The sequence below is a fragment of the Mauremys reevesii genome, linkage group 8, assembly GCF_016161935.1.
Source record: "Mauremys reevesii isolate NIE-2019 linkage group 8, ASM1616193v1, whole genome shotgun sequence".
Lineage (NCBI taxonomy): Eukaryota > Metazoa > Chordata > Testudines > Geoemydidae > Mauremys > Mauremys reevesii.
In genome coordinates, this window is record NC_052630.1 from 85,514,562 (window position 1) to 85,522,554 (window position 7,993).

At 41.6% G+C, this 7,993-nt stretch overlaps 1 protein-coding gene across 1 annotated transcript in view; it reads right to left on the bottom strand.

Moving 5' to 3' along the window:
- Nucleotides 1-6,958, bottom strand: part of ST6GALNAC5 (ST6 N-acetylgalactosaminide alpha-2,6-sialyltransferase 5) — a 107,308-nt gene extending 100,350 nt beyond the window's left edge. The window contains exon 1 of the mRNA XM_039486322.1: nucleotides 6,838-6,958. The gene's annotated coding sequence lies outside the window, so the exon portion shown is untranslated. The remainder of the gene's footprint in view (nucleotides 1-6,837) is intronic.
- Between the last annotated feature and the right edge of the window lie 1,035 nt (nucleotides 6,959-7,993).

Consider the following 7,993-nt stretch of genomic DNA (forward strand, 5'->3'; position numbering starts at 1 on the left):
TGGGAACCCTCCTGCTGTTACTTACAAAAACACAAACGGTACTTATGATGACAGGCTGAACAACTATGACAAGTGGATCTGTTACTATGAAATTGAAACAGGGACATGTCAGTGAATTGACAGAAGTCCTTGAATTTTGGATTTCTCTGTCTTGTGTTTTGGCAGAACACTAGTATTCTTAACTAAGGGTTTAGCCAAGCTGTCCTTAGTATTCGTAGATAATAGCCTTAGTATAACTTACGTCCCTGCTATGTTTGTTTGTTTGCCCAGAGCTGAAGAACAGCCCTGTGTAAGCTCTAAAGCTTGTCTCTTTCACCAACAGAAGTTGGTCCAATAAAAGATATTACCTCAGCCACCTTGTCTCTCTGGTTAAAGACAGTACTGCTGAGAGTCTAGGCTACGCTGTAATTTAATGTTTCATATTTCAGCTTTATAAGATAAAGTAGACAATACATTTAATTCAGCGTGTTAGGCTGAAATTATTTAGTGGTCTTTTCCATATGTTCATAAATCTCAAATGGTATTTCCCCAGCATACACCAAATACAGTTATCCCAATGGATGCGGCTGTACTTGGGGATATTGTCTTGATCCTGCAAGGTGCTGAGCACTGGGGTTCAGGGGGGTCAACAGGAGTTGACAGTACTCAGCACCTTTTCAGGATTGGGCTTTTTATGCATTAAAGCAGGGTGCTCGTTAGAGATACAGTGTTGGGTGCCACAGTCCAGAGCCAATCACCAGGGTAGCTTTGTCCTAGGAAACATTATAGGGAAATGAGCAATGTAGTGTGATAATACAAAGATATAGAGAAAGAAGCCGTTTTTATATATTTTTATTTGACCCACATTTGGGAGTAGATTGTGGCCTTAAGAATGCCATGTTAGAGGGGTTACAGAATCACATTAACACCTTACCACTTTCCTTCTTCCTGGCCTGATTCTGTAAACCCTAACTTCTTACTCACCTGACCAGATCTATGAAGACATTAACACTAGTTAGATGAGTAAGGATCAGGCCCCACACTGGTAGAAGAGTTTCTTCTTTGCAATGCAAATCTAAGCAAACCCCCTCAAACCAGCTATCAAGGTAGATGGATTGTCTTCTTTCTGTGTAGTATAATTCTTTTGTCAATTACCATGAGCCTATTGAATCATTTCTGCCTGATTATTGTTATTCATCACTTTCAAATCAACATGCAATTAGATAGCCTCCTCTGCCTGATGTGGAATGTATATCACTGGGCACCTTTCTTTCTTTGAATTGCAGTTGTCCTATTTGGCGTCTCTGCCCTCATCCCCTTTTCCCCCCAGCCATGCTTTTCATTCAGCTATGGGAACCTTTTCAAAATCCTGGTCTTTTTCCTGTTCACTGTTAAATACTTTATTCAAGTTGACCATTACTTATCTATTGTATGCATAGTACAACAGAAGCATTTTGCCTGGAATGCACCAACACTAATTTTGCTACAGAATTTAAATTTCCTTCTCTTCTGATAATCTCCTTTGTGAGAATTCTCTTTGTCCCTTTGCTTGGAGAGTCATAATCTCTCCTCAGTCTAAAGTAGTGATGTCTATGTAATTGTTTTATTTTGTCCTCTTTTCTTATGGTTGTTTGTTTCAGTTTAGAAGGGCCAGTTTGGAAGCCTTTGTTTTCTCTGGAATATTTTACATTTGTGTTGTAATCTATGCCTTATTTACCAGTAGTCACAAACAAAGTTCTGTGGAGCCTGTTCAATTTTCCTTTGATTAGTACTTGAAGTAGGACAGTATAAACTCAAATGAATGGGGTCCTAGACCACACATTCAGATGAGAGAGAAATGATGCTAGTGTGACAACTTGTTGCTCGTTTTATATGTTTCCTTTGCTCAATCTCCCACTGAGTCATCTCTGTTACAACCCCAAATCACACTGGACCAACCATCACATGTATATGTTGGATTTTGATTGGTTTCAGTTTTTGTCTGCTTGTAAACAAGAGCTCCTCTGAAGCCTGGTAATGTCAGTTTGAGAGAGTGCAGAGCTTGGAGTCTGAGTGCCTGGCTGGTTAACAAAGTTGCTGGTGTGATGTGGGGCTAGAAGCACATATTTGAAGGATTTACAAACACTGGGAAAGGAATAAGGGCTGGCCAGGAGAGTGAGGTTTCCAGCATTTAAACTAGCCTTTAACCTTGTCATGAAGCATTAGTATAAAATGGCTTCTGAGTCATGCAATGTTTGATCAGCCACTGAGCTTGTTCTGAAGATATCATATTTATAACTTGCTATCTGGCCAGTGAGGGTGTTTTCTCCTCAAGCAGGGAGATGGAACCAGCTGCCACTCCTGTTTGTGTGTCTTAATCAATCTCACTTAATCAAAGAAACCGCTATATTTTCTAATTTGCCTTAAGACTCTTAAATAATTTTACTCCAAAGACTTGTAATCTTCAAAGTCTTGTCTAAACATTAACTAATCCTCACAGCACCCCTGTGAGAGAAGTTGTGTGTTTTGATCCCAACTTTACAGAGCGGAAACTTGGGCAGAGAAGGTAAGGCCCACATTTTCAGAAAACCCTGATCACTCACAACTCTAGCTGACATCTCTTAGGCTTTGTCTACACTGGAACTTTGGCGGCAAACCTTTTGTCGTTCAGGGGTGTTAAAAACACACCCCCCCCCCGAACAACAAAAGTTTTACATACAAAAAGTGCCAGTGTGAACAGCTGACAAATCTGCTGCCACTCGTTGGGGGTGGAAGTTTTTTGTTGGCAGGAGAGCTCTCTCCTGCTGACAAACAGCAGCTACACTGCAATATTTTAGTGGCACGGCTGTAGCAGCAGAGCTGTGTCGCTAACAGGTGTGTAGTGTAGACAAAGCCTTAGAGCTGTGACCACTTAGTAACTCTGACAATCAAGCCCTCAGAGACTAAAGTTGGGCCCCCAAAACAAGAGACCTGGTTTGAAAATCAGGCCCCAACTCACTTTTAGAGAAGGAGTTACTGGCTCTCAGTCTTGTGTTCAGTCTGATAGACTAGAGGCAGAAAACCTTTCAAGTTAAATTAGAGCTTCAATGAATGGACAATGAAACACTACCTCTTACAACTAGAGCAGCATCAGATATCCCAATAAGCTCCAGGGCAAATATTTTTGTAACAGCTGCACATTTTCAGGTACAATGAGTCTCAAAACTTCCCAGCCTCTACTGACTTACCATCAAATCCCGCTGAACACAGCCAAATGCATTTGAGACCAAGAGGCCACCAGAAGAAAATATTTGGGGCCCTCATCTCCATCCCCACCAAACACACAACACAGAGCCAATTAGTGGGAAAGTTTGTCAGCTGCTGCAAGAATCTCCTACCTCTTTGCTAGCTCCACTGTCTCCTCCTCAATTCTCCATCTCCATACACCACCTACCACTTCAGGTTCATTTTCTCACGGAAATCACCTCCTTTGCCAGAGCCAGGTGGGAAGCGGGCTTGCACAACCTCAGCTGCTACCCCTAAAATTGCTATAATGCTCCCCATACAGTTTTGCTACAGCAGTTGCTTTTGCTGAACCCCAGTAACACATTGTGCTATCCAAAACAACTGGCTTCTCAAATACATTTACACAATCCACCAGCCATGGGAGAGTCAGCGTAGAGCTATCCTTTTCCTACCCTTATAGGCCATGGTTCTTAAGCCATCTATGACTTGAAAGGCTGTTTCATTTCCCCTTGTTATTGTTCACTCCCTGCAATTGCTCAGGGAAAGATTAAGTAGGACCACTGCCTTATTTCTGACCCTTCAGATACTTCCATCCTGAGCAAGCTGTCATGCTAAATCGGCATATGTAATACTCTGTGTGTGTGTCTGTATATGCATGCGAGTGAGATTGCAAGGCTCCTGGATTAATAGGAAATGTAGCACCAGAAGTTCTACTTCCACAGCCAGGGTATTAGTCACTGAAGAAGAAAGAGTGCCCCCATTTGTGCTTCTCTATTTTAGGATGGGATAGCAAAGGAAAGGATTAGGAGATGGAGAGAGCATGTGAAGCAAGTGAGGATATAGCACATGATGATAAGCACTTTGAGGGGTATGCCAGGGATAAACAAGGTCTTAGACATCATCCCAGAGGGCCACGAGGCCAAAAATGGTATTTATAGAAGTATTACGTCTGAGTTGCACAATTTCACTCCGGCAGGCAGAAAAGAAAAGCTCTGGGGTCTAAAGCCTGCCCGGGGTTGCTGAAATCTCAAACCAGCTAATAGGGACTTAGTAAGAAAGTAGAGGGCTGCATGCAGAGAAGCCCTGGTATCCTGTGCACACTCACTGACAGTACTGGGCGTGGGAAATTCTGGGACCAGCAGGAATTTCACATCTACAACTTTAAAAATATAGATAGTTTAAAGGGAGATGACTTGGTGCCCTGCAACCTAGCTTGGAGTCCAGGGGCCCACAGACCCACAAGATGGAGACTAAAGAGTCAAACCTTGGTGCCTAAATTTCTGTCCCTAAATACATAGTTAGGATTAATCACTAAATATAAGTGATTTAATTCTCAAAGTTACTGAGCACTCACACCTCCCACTGACTTCAAGGAAATTCAGATTTGGATCCAAAATGTGTCTTGGACCTACTTCTAATTTTAGATGAAGCAGATAACTCTTTTTTCAATGTGTGGGCTGGCCTTCCCCTGTTCCAGGCTATTGCCATTGAGCTGTTCATAAATCTTACAAGCCTTAGGCAAGCCTTGTCCTCCCAGTTCAAAAAGAGAACATCATTTCTGCAAGCTAATGTTTGCTGTTTTCATGCCTTTGTGTCACTAAATTATGCAAACGAAGTGCGGACCAACGGATAGTTTCCAAACCACATTGTGCTGATTGTAGCAACACTGAAACTAGACCAATGTGTATAGGAATGTGGGTCATATAGATCTATTTTGTTCCTAAATGTAGGTATTAACAAATTGCCAAAGTTATTGGCCAATTGACTCAAAGCACAAGCATTAAAATAATTCATCCTGAACGTGTGGTTTTATTTTATGTTTAGTACAGTAGGTTCACCTGCACGAATTTGCTGTGCTTATTTAATATCCTCTTTAAGATGAAAAATGATGCCAGTCCTGTAGTAATAGCATCTTTTGACACTGAGAAAGCATTTCACTGGATTGAATGGCAGTTTCTCTTTACTATGATGGAAATTTTAAAATTTACCATGAATGTATTTAATCAGTTACAGTGTTCTGAGCAAGGATACATGCTAATGTCACAATATTATCTTCATTTTGACTTTGGAGGGGGACTAGTCAAGGATGCCCCCTTTCAGTCCTATTTGCGTAATTGTAAGCAAGCCAATTCTTAAAAGAATAAGTGGGGGAGGCTACAGCAGTATGTGTTAGAGCTGAGAGCTCATGTTCTCACAGCTGTCCTTACACAGTGTGAAATAATATTTTATTATAGATTATTAATCCTTTGGAGTGTCTAAACCAAATCCTGGAGATAATGGTTGGTTTGAGGCAACTCTCTAGATTTAAGATGAATTACTGCTCAAAGATCTTTGAGCAGGAAAGAAGAGACTGGTGGAGCTATTCTGAGGGTTTCACTGACTCCTACACAGGACAGCTCATGATTCTCAGCACCCCCAGCCTCTCCAATACACAATCTTGTTACTGGAACCCTTTTCTTTCTCACCCCATCCCTGCCTATTTCCTGTTACTTGCCCAGGCTGGGTAGGCAGGCTATGTTCTGGAGAGCTCCCTGGGGCTCTGGGCAGGGATCCTTCTGTCCCTAGGTCACTCTCAGCAGCAAAATACTCTGTGACTTCTAGGCAGCTTCCATATTGAAATAGCCTCTCCAGGATTGGAAAGTTGGGAGTAGTCCCACCAGAAACAGATTAGAGGGCAGAGCACAGATGGAATAGTGAAAGGTGTATGATTAAACAAACCAACCACTGAGTCCACAGTTTGTCACATGGGTCCACAATTTAGCACATGGTCCAGCAATTTAGCATATTCATATCACCACAACATACATGGAAGATTGTCTATGTCATACGGCATTTCCACCACCACCGAAACACAGCCACTTTTGGGGTGAAACACAACAGCTCTTTAACAGTTACAATGCTATTTGTCATTATTCTCTTTAATACATTGCAGCTGAGTAGTGGTTTCCAAGACAAAAAGCCTCAACATTGGAATTTGGAGAAAAATTCAAGGGGAAATTTCCAAAGCCCAAAGGGCAGTTACATACCTCTCTTCTATTGAAAGTCAATGGGCTCCTAACTGCCATTTGTGCCTGTAGAAATCTTACCCCTAATTAAACATTTCAGAGATATGATAAACTAAGGTGGGCATGGGGGAGGAAAAACAAACATTGTAAAACCAGCCCTTTTAAAGATCTGGGGTGGGATCCATGAAGGGACTTAGGCATTGCAACACTGCACATCAAAGCACCTAACTTGTAGATGTCTAGAAAAATCACAGGAACAAAACTGTGATCCACAAATCCAAGTTAGGCACTTAAACTCCCCATACAGTGAATAGGTAGAGAAAAGCTCCTAAGAATGCAATCCACAAAAGCCAGCACACTAGGTGTGGAGCCACCTAAGTTAGCCAATGGGAGATGTCAAAAAAGGGGTGTGTCCTAAGCCCTACCTCTCTCCCAGAGATAGATGCCTAAGCCCAGAATGTAGGAAGGCACCTATCTCTGCTAGAGATCCATGAATGGGAACCAGCCACTTGGAGACAGGTGGCTCAGGGCCCTAAAGTGTTTCTTGAGATAATGAGCTAGGCGCCTGGCTCACTCCACACAAAAAATCATTGACATCACTAGTAGTCCCCACCTTTATAACGTTTAGCCTAGTGGTTAGAGCACTCACCTGGGATGTGCAAGACCCAGGTTCAATTCCCCCCTCTCTACCAACGAAGGTTAGGAAGGATTTCCATAGGGGGTCTCCACTGATGTGGATTCCCTCAATCTCTCCTGTTGAAACTGGTCCACTGTAGATAAATAGAAAAAAAGTGATTGAAGCAGGGGGACAGGTCCTGGGGTTGTCCACCTCCCAGGTAGGTGCCCTAACCACTGAACTACATGGTCATTCCCATTCTCTCTCTCTCTCTCTCTGGCCCAATGATTATTCCACTGTGGATAAATATTAAAAATAGTCACTCCTGTTAATTGTTGGCATTCATGGTCTCATAACAGGTTCTAGCTCTATTCTGATGTAATTTAAATGTACATTATTTGAAATGCTTGGAAATAAAGCCCTCTAGTTAGGAAAATCATGTTTTCACTAAGTGCTTAGACGTTAAATACAAAACCACTAAATAAAGTTTAACAAGGGTAAACTGAAAAGGCAAGATGAACTTACTCTGATGTGTTAATGTAATTCCCTTATGTAATGCTAGTTTCCCTGCAATAATTAATTTTAAACACTAAGTCAGTATGTCTGGTTTTTGATAATTATAAAAATGTATTCATCCATGTCACTGCAAATTATTAATATTTATTATAAGGAATATTCTGTAGACATTAAGAATCAAGGGAGATAGAGTTTGGAGTCATTTCAATCACAGGTTCACCAAAATAGCACTCGGGTTTTATCTGAGTTTCTCTGACTCCAAATCAAATACAATTATAGGGTCAAATCCTCATGCCTTTTCTTGGTTCTTCCTCACGTCCATTCAAGCAAAACGCTCACTGACTTCAAAAATCAAGTAAGGATTTGAGGATTGCAACAGTCTGTGATACTGCCAAGAATCCTGTGTGCTCACTCCATTACGGTTCCATTCCTGGACGCCAAGAGTTCTGAGTGTTATAAAGGGATGATGCTATAATGATGTTATAAAAAGATTATGAGGGCCCCTGTAGTTCTGCACCACTTCAGGGATAACGTTAGTGATAAGAAGGCTGCATCCAGACATGGTTGAGTTACTTCTTTGACATTTCTCCAATACTGATAATCAGCAGTTCTGTTCAAAGATATTTTTAAGCCTCTCAGCATTCTTGGACATAAAGCTTCACACTTGTAGGAG